The sequence below is a fragment of the Rhinopithecus bieti genome, unplaced genomic scaffold (genome assembly GCF_001698545.2).
Source record: "Rhinopithecus bieti isolate Rb0 unplaced genomic scaffold, ASM169854v2 scaffold_9876, whole genome shotgun sequence".
Classification (NCBI taxonomy): domain Eukaryota; kingdom Metazoa; phylum Chordata; class Mammalia; order Primates; family Cercopithecidae; genus Rhinopithecus; species Rhinopithecus bieti.
In genome coordinates, this window is record NW_016806295.1 from 925,933 (window position 1) to 939,373 (window position 13,441).

Here is a 13,441-nt window from a genome sequence, read left to right on the forward strand (position 1 = left end):
TTGCAGGTGAAATTGAGCCTCAGAGAGGCTAAGTAACTTGCCCACACTGGCTATGGTTCACACTAGATCTCCCTATTGCTGAGCCCCGAGCTCTTCACTGCCATCTCCCAAGAGACAGAGTCTCACAGGGACATGTATGTGTTTCACACCTGTGAAAAGGGCTCACACAGGTGAGTACATGAGTCACTACACATCATTAAAGTTGATGAATGTGCTTAATGACATTGTTAATTCTAAGTTCCTTTTATTAAACTCTTACATGTTATTTTCTTTGACTGCCCCCAAATTGCACACAAGAGATGCCACAGGAAAGGCAGAAAAATTCCCAGTCTCCTATCTGGGGACCTGGCAGTTAAGACCCCCAGCTCCAGTTTTGGCAGGATTACAGAGGGAGAGTTTGGGAAGTGCCTGTGGTGGACTTGGTGGGCTAAGGGTCCCTGCCAACACTACCTATGCTCAGTAACACCTGTCTGCCTGAGATGGTATAAAACCATCAGCAGAGCTCCCTGGAGCTGGTCCTCCAGGAATGAGTGTGCTATATTTGATTAAGATGCTTTCATTCCTAAAGAGGTAAAATGGAAATCATATACCAACCACCACCCCACCCCGCCCCCCCCAAAAAAAACCACAAATGCACTGAAGCCTCACAGACTATTGACCTGAACCCTTCCCAAGAATTTAGGGGAAATCATCCAACTGAGAGAGCCGCTGTACCAATATGCTGTTTCTTGTATGTAATAACCTCGAGGAAGCCTCCCTGCTGCTGATAGGTGCCAGTTTCATGTGTCTGTTGAAGCTGGCGACACTGAGAGCACATAGTACTTTTACACAGAGGAGGGACCAGAAGAGAGAAAACCCCAAACATAATATTTTGTTATACAATTGAACTAACAAATGTCACGCACACACGCACACAAACACACAAATCCTCACCAGGTTTTTCCTTCACAAGGTTTCAACTAAAACAACTCAAGAGTTGACACTCCATCAGCAAGTGCCAGGATGAACTGTCAATGCAAAGAAATAAAACAGCAAAGCCATCTTCCTACTTGAGCAGCACTGCCTGCCTTTCCGTTACAGGAGCCCCTGTGTGGAGCGCTGGGCTTCCTGAAACACAATCAAACCTCAAAACTGATACCCACTGCATTTTCCCAGCACAGACCTCATTCACATGAGCACTTTCAGAGCATGAGCCACAAGAAGCTTCTCAGAAAACAGGCTCTGGAAAGCGGAGAAGGTGCCTGACTCAAGAGATCGAGCATGAGCTTGAGTTGTACCACTGTTCTTGACACCACCTCCTTTTGGGTCAGTCCTAGCCTCGGGGTCACTCTCCCCATTTACCTAGGACCTTGGTTTACATATTGAGAAGTCTGAGTGTAAGAGACCCTGATGCACTGCCCTTTTCAGGATGCCAGAGCATGACATCAGTTCTGCTTCATATTCTTGACTGCTCCAGACAGCATGATCCAAGGCCTCACCAGGCTCCTTCTACAGCAGCACTCACACCAGTGTGAGAGTGGAAAGAATGAATGAAACAAGATGCACATTCCCTCCCCTGAGCCTCACATCCGCAGAGCCAAGGTGTGGACTTCATTTAGCAGACAAGCCTGGAGTAGAGAGCCACAGAGCTGGACTGAAGCAGTCCAACTTCAGGCCGCCCAGGCCCCACGCAGGCTAGGTGAGGCTGGGCCTTGCTTCCTTTTACGTTGTCTAATTGTATGTGGCTCCTGCCTTTCCTTTTTAAACTTGCTGGGCAATTGTTCAAAGTGGAGACTGAAAAGCAAAATCATTGAGAAGCCAAGGGACCCACAAGTGCCTGGGGGACAGTGAGACAGACTCTGACGGCAGAGGAAGCGGGAATAAGCACATTGCAGACTGCAGGGTCAGCTTCCAATACCTCCACTCCGACTAGAGAGATTCACACTGACTTCAAAGCAGCCGAAACTCTGCTCTCTATTAGTAACCCCTGGTGCTACAATTTTTAAGGAACACTGAGGAACGTTCCCGTAATAGAACCTAGTATCCTCTCACCACCGGCAATTCTGAATTCCAGCTCTTAGGAAGTAAAGTGTATCCTGGGAGAGACATGACCATCCTTTGCTGTCTACCCAATGCTAATCCCTTTCTTCTGCCTTCCATCAGAATCTGGCCTGAGCAGCAGTGGTGGGTTACTGTATCTAGCATTGGGCAATGGATATAGACTACTGTAAGACAATGGTGACAATACCGTTTCCTGCTTTCCCTGCCTCTCTTGCAGTTAGTGCTAGTGCAGTAAAACCTAAGCAGAAACCCAGTTCCAGCCAATAAAACCTAAGCATAAACCTGCCCAGCAGATTTCCAGGAAGTATTTGCAATCCTAATAAAACAGAATCAGAAGCAGCTGGTACTGACCAGCTTTCCTTCCCTTGAACTAGGACACAATGGCTAGTGCTTCAGCAGCCACTTTGTGGCCATGTGGTCCAGAGAATGAGAGGTCAGCCTAGATGGGTCAAGCCTTCATACCAAAGCCAGTAACCTTGAGACTCCTCCTTGCGAATGAAAAGCAAGCCACTCATTGGTCAGTTTTCTGTTACTCAAACCTGAACAGATTCCTAAATAATCCACACACACAAGCACTTTATTTATGCACATCAGTGATTCAGTGATACCAGCTACAATTCACTTCCTGTGTATAACTATTTCTTAGTCCATTAAAGACTTCCAGAAACTTTATCTAATTGGACCCACTAACATCTTGTTACCAGGTGAGTGTGTTTTCCCCACTTTAGAGATAAGAAAACACGCCTGGAGAGGTGAAGGGGTAAGTGCAAGGCACTCACAGTCAGATCTTCTCCAGGGCTTCTATGGAACCACCTGCAGCCTGCAAGGTGGTGCAGATGGTGCAGTTCTTCCAGCAGCTGTAGAAGGGCGGCTTTGGGAGGCCAGAGGGGTCCCTCGGCACGGCAGCCTGGCACACTCATAGTTCTATGGAGCTGGGTTTACTTATACAGAGGGTGCAGGTGGGACAACAGGGGTGCTAAGGTGGGCAAGGGCCTACCTGAAGAAGCAGTGGAGCCTCACTGAAAATTTCACTACTGTCATGAACAGAACTGTGTCCCTGAAAATTCCTATGTTGATGTCCTAGCCACCAACATGACTGCATTTGGAGACAGAGCATTTAGGCCAAGTTTAAATGAGGTCATAATGGTGGGGCCCTAAACAAATAGGGTTTGTGTCCATATAAGAAGAAAAACAGACACCGGAGATCACTGGCTCTAGCTCCATGCATGCACAGAAAAGAGGCCATGTGTGGGCGCAGCAATAAGGCGGCTGTCTGCAAGCTGAGGAGAGAGCCCTCACCAGAAACTAGCCCTGCCAGCACCTTCATCTGGGATTTTCAGGCTCCAGAATTGTGAGGAAATCAATGACTGCTGTTTAAGCCACCCAGTCTGTGACATTTTGCATGGCAGTCCAAGCAGACTAAGGTAACCACCTCAACTAATGCCAGTGGCCTCTATGTCTGCTGCTCCAAAGAGCCATTTTAATAATGGTTCTCAACTAACTGTTGGAGGTTAGGCACTACAAGGACTAGGTTGGCCCCTTCTGGAATTCTGTCCAAAAGTCAGTCTCTCCCAGCTCTGTGGTATCAGCCGGCTCAGGCCTCCATGCCCAGGAGGCTCTGAGCCCTAAAGGACACCCAGCAGGGCCACACAGACTGCTCTCTGATGAGAAAGTCCCCAGTTCATGAGATGCAAAGCCAAGCCACTGCAGCCTGTACTGTGTGCCTGTGAAGGAGTGTGCCTTGCATCGAAAGTCTCAAAGGAGAGTGAAGCATCTCCTATGGAGCAGGAGGAGCCACAGTGAGTAGAACAAACATTATCCACAGATAAGGCACTGCAGAGAAGGTGCATGGATTCAACCTCTGTCTCAATTTCCACTTTCAAGGGCAATTTAAATTACATTTGGTGGAAAATATAATAATATTTCTAGCTAGGGAGAGACAGTGATGGCAGGATCTAGTACAGTAGGAATGGAAAGAGGCAGACAGAGGGAGAGATGAAACGAATTACTGAGACCTTTTGATTGATTTGATTGATTTGATGTGTGTGTGTGGCTTGGAGTATATGTGCATGGTACATGTGTAAGTGCATGTGTGTGTGGTGTGTGTGTGATATCTATGTGTACTTGCATGTGTGTGTGTGGGTATGATGTGGGCTGTGTCTACGTGTGTGGTATGTGTGAGTGTGTGCTGTGTCTGTATGTATGGTGTAGTGTCTGTAGGTGTGTGTAGTGTGGTTTGCATGTAAGTGCATGGGTATCTGTGGGGTGTGTGTGCGTATGTGCATGTGGGTGTGTGTTCATGGGTGTTTGACATGTGTGGCTGGAAAAGGAGACAGTGAGAAGTCGCAGGAGTGAGCAGGATCTCCACTGCACTCCCAGGGCTCTGGGTGCTAGTTAAAGGGCAGTAGAGAGGTGCCTTCCTCTCACCCTCACAACTGCCTCACCATCCTCACTTTGTAGGGATACAGAGCACAATGAGGGCTGCCACTTGCCCAGTGCTGCCAGCTGGCCAGGCCCTGCTGCGGGCAGTCTGCCTGGCCAGAACACCATGTTCCCTGGACTAGGGCAACCTGCTTTTTCCTATCAGCCTTTCAGAGCTGTACACAGAGCAACAGTGAGCATCCACTCACTCACTCACTCATTCCACACAGCAGGAGGGGTCAGCTTCACTCTTGCTGGAGCCCACCCCTGAGGACACCTGAGAGAGGCCGGAGGCTGCAGAAGGACGCTGGTCACTGCTGCCTTACTTCCCCCAGCCTTCCCAGGGACAGGGCAGGTGGTGACCAGAGCGAAGCCTTCTGCATTGGTGGAAGCAGCAGGGATTGAGGGAGCATTAACAAGGAAGGGGGCTCTGCAAGTGGACCCCGGCTTCTGCCAGTATCAGAGCATCAACCCACGCATCACATGGGCCTCGTCTCCCAAACATGTCCCAGACCCACTGCCATCCTAATCAGAACGCCCCAGCTGACCCTGTTCAGGGAGCCCAAGCAGGGTGTCCACACTCTGCAGGTCCCCAGCTCACCACACAGACCCGCAGGAATCGGGCAGTTATGGCATCAACTGCCCTTCAGCGACGCCTTCCAAGGGTGGTCACATCAGCTACCCTGAGGTAATCTGAATGTGAAAGGGACAGAATTTAAATGACTCTGCCTCATTTACAACTGTCCTTGCTGGAGGAGAGAAGAAACAGCGTTGGGAGAAATTGCAGGTGATGGTTAATAGCAGCTTCCAAGAAAACGCATGCCCTGAAGCTATTTCATGGGCCAGTAAAAAGAGCCAAATCTCCCCTTTTGGTGCCTGAACAAATTCCAGAAGACCTGCCTCATGGAGTGCCTATTTCTGGACCTCAAGAACCCACCTACCGATGGCTGCAATGAAAAGCATTCAAGAGACGGAACACTCCAACCATACCATAAAGCGTCCCCATCCCCTGCTCCCACTCCTTGCTGTCTCAAACAGTGTGGTCCTTCAGAATGTCCCGAGTAGACGGTACAACTGCAAGTGTGAAGGTTCAATCCATCCACCGTGTGAGGAGCTTTGCTAATCTAAGCCACATGCCCCAGGCTGAGTCTCCCCTTGGTCCTCAGCACCCTTGGTCTTAACACGCAAGTGATAAACGTCTTCTAAAATACAAGGGTTGAGCTGTCATTTCTAAGGGCACTAAGCTCCACACACACACACACAGAGGCATGAGGTCATGCCACATCATCTATTTTCCCTCAGGATGGATTCTCAAGGCCAGGCCCTTCCCTGGACACTTTCGGAACCCAACCCAAAACACAGAGAAGGCAGAAGCAAGACATCTGATGCGGCACCTGTCAGACACCGGGGAGCCCAGGAATCACTGGTAGTACAGGCTCAATAGAGATCCTCCGGCCTCATGTTAATAGAGCTCCATTCAGCAGGTAATGGCCCAGGCCAAGCATGTGCAGGTATACGCATGCCTTCCCCATGCCAATGCTGTTGCTGATGCGGATGCTGATACCTGGGTCCATGGATCAGGCACAGAGTGTTCCACTCACTACCATCCAGCATTGTTAGGCTTCTGTACAGTAGAAACTCAATAAATTTTGCTCAAAAGACTAGAAAAGAGAATAATTAGGTAAAGTGCCTTAGGTCATGATGATTTACTGCATGACACACCATACAGCTTTCTGACATGAAGAACTATTCTACCGCTCCAAGATTCAGCAAATGCCACATTCGTGTCTTGCCCTCCCCATAAACACTGGGTCTGATAAATGTGTGGGGGAGGTCAGGTAAGGGAGGACATTCTTTGTTCAAATAAGTTTGGAGAATACTGAATTCCACTGAAAGAAACAATTTCTGTGTTGCAGGCCTTCTCAGAGCCTTTGACATGCTAATGAACATTATGCATCTTTAAGAAAAAAATAGTACATAACATTTCCCAAGCTTATTGAGTCAAAGAACCTTTATTTTGTAATGGAAGATATTTTAACATCATGAAACATAACTTGGGAAACTTCCAGTTTCACCATTTCACAAAGCTTTCTAGTTTTCAAAATGTTTCTGTAAATATCAATCTCCTAGAATATCCAAGCCCAATTCCTGCCTCCGCAGTGACACCTGGACAACAGTCAGGAGGCTCTACTTACGTTTACCTGAGAATGCTTGAAAAGATTCCTTAACTGGGAATTATGGAAAACCACCAGAGGAATTGATTCTAAGACACATGATCAGCCTGATAAGAAATTGTAGATAAAAAGTAAAAAAAGAAATGGCGAGAGCATCAATCCCTGTAGGCTAGGTCACCGTGGGGTAGCAAACAGACCAGCTGATACCCTAGCAGCTCATACCCACAACAGCTTATCTCTCACTCGTGCTAATTATGCATTATAATCAGCCCAGGGCTGTGCTCCACAAATCCTCTTTCTGGGTTTCAGACTGATGGAACAGACCACCCCAACCACTGGCATCAGCCACGCAAGGGTGCTCTAAAGGATCATGTGTCAACTTACTCCAGCTAGAAGTGACACACAGCACTCCCATTCACAATTCACCAGGCGGAATCATCCCCCAGACCTGCCCTGCTGCAAGAGGCCCAGGAGTCAGCCCAATCGAGTGCCCTGAAGAACTGAGAATCCCATCAACAGCACTGATGATGACCATGGCATGGGAGGCCGCGCCTGCTGCAACCCTGTTCATGTGACACATCCTAATTCAGGGATCCTAAGACAAAAAGAAGAGCCTTAACATTTAAGAAAATGGAATTTAAAACTATGCATAAGTTCTTTTTTTTTTTTTCTTTTGAGACAGAGTCTCCTTTTGTTGCCCAGGCTGGAGTGTAGCAGTGTAATCTTGGCTCACTGCAACCTCCACCTCCTGGGTTCAAGCGATTCTCCTACCTCAGTCTCCCAAGTAGCTGGGACTACAGGCAGGCACCACCACATCCAGCTAACTTTTGTACTGTTAATAGAGATGAGGTTTCACCACGTTGGCCAGTAGTTGACCTCTAGTGATCCATCCGCCTCAGCTTCCCAAAGTGTTGGGATTATAGGTGTGAGCCACTGGACCCGGCCTAAAAATCATGCGTAAGTTCTATTCATGTTTACTGGGCAGTTATTTTTTGCATAGACATGAATCTATGTAATATGGGCCAAGTATGTATTCATTATACAACAGCTGTGAGTAAATACCCTGCCTTGCCATGGCTGGAATGAACGCCTAGGGCAGAGTCCTGAAGCTCCCGCATTGTTCCTGCCACCTTCCCTGACTCTCAAATCCTTTGCTGCACAGGAAACAACTGAGTTTCTTCAACATTGGTTCCCTGTCCCTGAACAGAGGCACACAGAACTCCCCAGCCCTTCTGCTGCTTCCAGGGCCTTCTAGGGTGCTGCATCTAAATTTACAATTGCACAAATCCATGCAATGTGGAAACTCCCCTCCAAACGCCCGCTGCCAGGACGTTTGTGCTGCTGTAGCCATAGGAGCAATTACATACCGACCTCTGATTTTAACAGGGAAAGCAACGTGCCCAAGTGGACACTGTGAATCAGAGGGCTCTTAGCAGAATGACACTGCTGCAGAAACCAGAGCCACTGTCAGCTCCTCAGTCCCAAAGGTGAGTGACCGTTCGCATCTGTTCTCCCATCTGTTCATCACAGCCATCCCGCGAGGGTGGCTGGGGTGATGTACGATCTTTCTATCTTACAGATGAGCAAACATCTACCCAGCAAGGAACGAGCTCAAGGTCACTTAGCTCATTTGTGTCTGAGTTCATTGAACGTCCAGTGCTTCTGACCTCTCTGCCATTGGCCCTCTGCCAAAGCCTGTGAGGGGCTGGAACTGTGCGAGTTCACTTTGCAAAGATCCTCTGGTCTATGGTTGGGTCCATTCTGGAAACAGAGCACTGGGCTATGAGGCAGTGGGAGCAGGATGGAGCCAGGCTGGGGGGCCTCTCCCACTACGGGCCATCATCCTACCCAAAGCACAGCAACAGGATCCCATGGGGGTTGTTTTGTAAGTTGTGACGTGACACATAAATGTATGCACTCTGTAACAATAATGAACAGAAAGCTTCTCCAAAGATGGGGCACATTCTCTCACATGGACATTTATTGGCAGCTCTCTCTCTTTGTCCATAGCACAGATGTTCTGGGAGAAAGGTCCCCACCATGTTCCCAGCCGGCACAGCAGGTGGTGACTTATACCATTCGCAATGCTTCTCCCTCAGCCAACAGTGAGCAACCAGAGGAGGCACACGCCTCAGTTTGGGCCACTGATAGGTGAGGAGCTTCTGCTGGCCTCCAGGAAAAAAGCCGCTGAACGAGTGAGGCATTGCCTGCTCTAGGCACAGGTGAGGACGCTGCTTTGAGGGCTCTGGCCCCTTTCCAGCCCATATCAAAAGATGAAAAGTAGCATGCCCTGGAATGCTTTTCATCCAGTCACTCTGCGGTAACATCAAACCTTGGGTAGAGGGCCCACAGGTACACATGCAATTCTAGCATGTCCTTCCTGGAATAAACAAAAGAGATATTTGATTCCTTCCTCACAAAAGCAGAAAAGGGAGGAAAAAGCTGTCTAAAATATTAGTCAGTTTCTTCTCCTTAACAACTGATCCCATTATATTAAGAAAATCACTTACTTTAAAATTGGAATCCAGCCGGGCGCGGTGGCTCAATCCTGTATTCCCAGCACTTTGGGAGGCGAGACGGGTGGATCACAAGGTCAGGAGATCGAGGGACCATCCTGGCTAACATGATGAAACCCCGTCTCTACTAAAAAGTACAAAAAGTTAGCCGGGGGGGGCGGGGTGGGGGCGGGGGGGGGGGGGGGCGGCGGGGAGGGGCGGGGGGGGGGGGTCGGGGCGGCGCGCGCGGGCCGGGGGGGTGCCGAGGTGGCGGCGCCTGTAGTTCCCAGCTACTCGGAGGCTGAGGCAGGAGAATGGCGTGAACCCGGGAGGCGGAGGCCTTGCAGTGAGCTGAGATCTGGCCACTGCACTCCAGCCTGGGCGACAGAGCGAGACTCCATCTCAAAAAAAAAAAAAAATTAGAATCACATGGCCAGGCGTGGTGGCTCATGCCTATAATCCCAGCACTTTGGGTGGCCAAGGCAGGCAGATCACCAGGTCAGGAGATTGAGACCATCCTGGCTAACACGGTGAAACCCCGTCTCTACTAAAAATACAAAAAAATAGCTGGGCACGGTGGCAGGCGCCTGTAGTCCCAGCAACTTGGGAGGCTGAGGCAGGAGAATGGCGTGAACCCGGGAGGCAGAGCTTGCAGTCAGCTGAGATCGCGCCACTGCACTCCAGCCTGGGCAACAGAGTGAGACTCTGTCTCAAAAAAAAAAAAAAAAAAAAATTAGAATCACATGTTAAACATACATTGAGACCTTTACTACTTAAACGAATCCTAGGGTAAATCCTTTGGCAAACAAATTATTAATGCCAGAATTTAATTTATGTGTATTAGATTTATAACTGTGTTATGTTTTTCACATGCACTCATGCCTGCGCATCCCATGGGAAGGCCGTTCTGAGGAAGGACACTTGAGAGGGGATATGAAGGTGTCTGTCATGTGACAGTACATTAAGAAAGGCAAACTAATAAAGAAACCAAATAACCCCAAAACTTGCCTCAATCCACTTAATTCACACAACAAAATTTCAGAATTACATTTTCAGAACCCAAATCAGAAGAAAATGATGAAGTGATGCAGCTCTGGGCACGCCATCGTGCTGAGGCCGTGAACTAGTTTCCGTCTATGAGCACCGTTTCCCTGGCTCCTCTGCTTGGTAGGTTTTAAAGGTCCAAATATTTCAACTGGGTGCCTCCCATTGCTGTCCAGGCTTTTCATCCAATTTAAGTCAGTTATTCACATCCAGTTTCTCCTGTTTGTATTACACCACCCTAGATCATTTCCCCGTCACTCACGGCTTATCAGTGAGATTTTGCTGAAAGTCTAGAGAAGCAGCCTGTGGTCAGGACTGACTAAAAAAAAAAAAAACCTCCATTCTAAGGAAGGAGATGCCCTTCTGCAATCGAGAAATCAGACACCAGGAGATGAGGTGCATTTTAGTCACATTTTTCTGTTTCGTTGTACTCTATCCAGAAATTCAATATAATTTACGGACTAGAATGAATTCTACAGAATAAATATCTCTCCTTTGGGCCTTTCCTTTTCTGATCTTTGAAAAACCCAAGGCTTTTGTTCTCCTGTGGGCTCTATAAGTCAGGACATGTTGGCAATTTCTGAAAGCATGGATTGACTTTAGATGGGAACCTAAGCTTCCTGGGTTTTTGGTAAGTCCTGCGCACAACTAGGGTGATGTCCTGTGTCACCTAACAGGCCGAGGACCAGCAGAGCCTGAAATCCAGCCGCCACCCATGCCCTTGGCCTGGGCTGCAAAGGGGCAGAACCTTATTCATACCAACCTGCTGTCCACCTGCCTTTCTCCAAGTTGTACACAGAGGCACTGCTGTGGCTTAATGTATGTGTCCTACCAACATTCGTAGACAGAACTTAAGCCTCAAGGTGGTGGTATTAACAATTGAGGCCTCTGTGGGTGATTAAGTCATGAGGGCCTCCCCCTCCTGAATGGGATTCATGCCCTTACAAGAGAGCCATCAGAGAGTTGCCCCCTCTTCCATCTCTTCTGCCACGTGAGGATGCCACATTCATCCCATTTGCCCTTCCATCTCCCCCAACTGAGGGAACAGCAACAAGGCAGCATGGATGGAGCAGAGAGCAAGGCTGCATCAGACAATGAATATGGCAGTGCCTCGAAAGTGGACTTCTCAGACTCCCAAACTGTGAGAAATACATTTCTATTATTTATAATTACCCAGTCTAAGTGATTTTGTTATAGCAGTGAGGATGGACTAGGCAGGTACCACACATGCTAGCAACAGCCTTGGTGCCAAACGTTTTAACACAGTCCTTCCAAGTCTGTAACTGTATCTTTAAAAAATAAAAGGACAGGAACAAAGAGGTACAGAGAAAAGATGATATTCATTGCATCTCTCTTTATAGGGAGAAAAAAATAGAAACCACTAACATTTTCAACAAAAGGGTATAATGGTAGTCACAGGTGCTCCTAACAAAGTGTGTCTGGCTTCCCTGCTTCCAGGTGAAGGGAGACAGCGGCCTCCCTGTCTTTGAGGGGTGAGGCCATGGGCCTGGCTTTGACTGATAAAGAGTGGGCAGAGAGGTGATGTGCCTCTTTCAGGTGGAAGCCTGAGAGCTACGGCCTGACCTCCCACACTCCTATCTCCACCAGCCACTATGCAGTGGCTGCTCTTTGGGTCTGCAGTGTGATAGCCCCTGCTGACTGGGGATGGACAAGGGATGGTAGTAAGAAATGAGCTTTTCTAAACCACAGAGATTCTGAAGCTGTTTATTACTGAAGCATAACAGAACTCATGGTGATTGATACAGAAATGAGCATCTGCTAGTGGTCTGCTGCTGCTGTAAAAAAAATTTAAAATAATTTATGTAGTCCTGGTATCATGGGATGGGTGGAGAGTTTGGTAAAACTACTTCCTGTGGGCATCCTCAGGGCAGGTCCTCTACTTGAGAATAAGTGGAGGACAAAAGATCAGTCCTGTGAGACAGAGGGACACTGATGGCTGGGTTTGGCAAGGTGATACAAGAAAGAAATGAGCTCAGAAAAGCGATGAGCTCAGAAAAGAACTGGCCAATTTGTAAGCAGAAATGAATGGAGTGGTCCATGCATGTAGAGATTTATCAGGCTGGAAGAGAACTAGCTTCTCTTCTCCAAATAATAAAGAGATTAAACGAAGGATGGACTTTGAGCTAGAAAACCACATTTTAAAAGCAAGGATCTAATAAAGGGCAGAACCCTTGAATTGCTGCTATAAATTACGAATGGAATAAAAGCCCAGTAATTTCTTTTTGTTGGATAAATGGCTTAGGGGGAAAAGTATAACCTAAAAACTAAGAATGTGACACTTCTGGGGAAGCCTGATGAGCTCAAGAAGGGCTGCAAGTAAGTTGGATGCTAGAGAGAGGAAAGCAAGCTGCCTTCTGCAGCTCTTCTGTAAGTCTAAGATTATCTTAAAACCAAAAAGTAAAAAAAATGTAGATCTGCATTTATTCATGCACATGGATGTTTAGTAAATATCCAGAGAGAAAAGAATATGACTAGTGTGATCTACATGTATTTGCAGAGCTAAATAAATAAAATCTGGAAGGACAGATACCAGTATTGGTCGTTTGGGAATATGGAATTTTGAAATTCCAATGTATTTTATTTTGTCTATCTGTGTAGTCTATTTTTTTCTAACATAATCATATGTGTATAATTCAAAACACTTCATTTTATACAAACATATATGCTTATATACTTACATATAAGTACTTATATATTATACAGGTAACATAAACTAAATATACTACATTATATATAACATATAAGTAACATACAACCAGTGGTTATATGTTATATGTCATATATAATGTATAAGTATACATTATATTATTTTTATATGTAATATCAAACATATTCAATATATGTAATTATCAAAATTATAATCACAGTACTTATGGTTTTGTGATTATGGCCTAGGTATACAGGTGTTTTAAATATCCAGTCCCTCACCTCCACACTGTGAAGTGGCATCATTCACATGGCAACTAAGAAGTTGAATACAACTCACATACTAAGTGTCAGATGCAAAGGTTGATGAAAGCAAGCCCACTCCTGCCCCACTCCATCCTTAAACATTCTTATTATTGGCTTCTGCTGGCAATCACTTAGCACTTCATATCACAGGAAGCAACAATGGAAAGCTAATAACAGCAAAACACAGAAATCAGTAAATTATCTTGCAAGCAGGCAATGGAGTATATAAATTACTACTGAAAAGTAATTGAGACTGTCTATAAGACGACTTCGTCTATATATTTAAAAATATAA

General features: G+C 46.8%; 1 long non-coding RNA gene across 1 annotated transcript; it reads left to right on the plus strand.

Annotated features, from left to right (window-relative positions):
• The first annotated feature begins 3,253 nt into the window (after positions 1 to 3,253).
• On the plus strand, positions 3,254 to 8,529 carry LOC108531794 (uncharacterized). Its single transcript, XR_001886284.1, has 3 exons — positions 3,254 to 3,839; positions 8,022 to 8,122; positions 8,215 to 8,529. It is a non-coding gene; the product is annotated as an uncharacterized LOC108531794 (long non-coding RNA).
• Positions 8,530 to 13,441: the final 4,912 nt, after the last annotated feature.